Source organism: Meleagris gallopavo, chromosome 10 (assembly GCF_000146605.3).
Source record: "Meleagris gallopavo isolate NT-WF06-2002-E0010 breed Aviagen turkey brand Nicholas breeding stock chromosome 10, Turkey_5.1, whole genome shotgun sequence".
Taxonomy (NCBI): Eukaryota; Metazoa; Chordata; class Aves; order Galliformes; family Phasianidae; genus Meleagris; species Meleagris gallopavo.
The window spans coordinates 23,413,329-23,414,272 of NC_015020.2; positions in this window are offsets into that span (position 1 = coordinate 23,413,329).

Sequence of the window (944 nt, forward strand, 5' to 3'; positions counted from 1 at the left end):
CGGAGCAGAGGCTTCCCTATGTGCTGCGGTGCTCCTCAGTGGGGATCCTTCTGCCCTAAAGGGTTCTGAGCTTGGACGTGGTTCTGGAATTGGCTTTTACGACCCTCTCCTCGCGCTCTGACAGCAGCAGAAAGACCCATTTTATAAATCCAGTTGGTGACAACGTCAACAATAACATTCAGCAGAGGATGCAAACACACAGATGGAACGAAATATTTTTCTAAAAAAGCTTTTATTGAGACAGAGACCATCAGAAAAGGACGTCACCCGGGCAGGAGCAGCCCAGAGGCAGCGCAGCCAGGGCCGTGCACATCACAACCGCAGTGAGTGAGGTACGGAACGATGGGGAACAAAAAGCTGCCCCGGGCACAGAGCCCTCTCCCCTATTTCGGGATGCGGGGCTGAGCTGTTTCATTGACCTTTGCTTCTAAATTACAGAGAGAGGGAAAGCTGAAATACATCCGAAAAGGAGCAGATCCCGGAGGGATGTGGTGGGGAACGGCCCTTGAGTCCGGGGGGAACGGGGGCTGTGGGTGAGCCCCAGCACAGCAAATGGGGGCAACGGAAGGGCGGCGTTCCCTAAGGCTTTGTGCGCATTTCTGTGCGGTGAGAGGAGGGATGGGTGAGTCGTTCTGTGCTGGGGTGAGGAATTATCTTCGCAGGAAACGCCGTTGCGGTGTTCTTGTGAAGAAAGGGTTAAAACTCCAGAAAAGCGCCACTTGGAGCCTCTAAAAGAAAGAGGGGTCCTCTACCATCCGTGCACCCCACGGTCCGATTGGGCCGTGGAGCGGTCCCACGGTATTATCCACTTCCCAGCGGAGTGTGATTGCCATGGAGAGACAAAAAAAAAAGAAGCAAAGAGAGGAAAACTGCATTTATTCTGAGGGACGGCGGCACTGTGCGAGGCGGGGGTGGAGGGAAAGAAAACAGAAAAAAAATAGAAA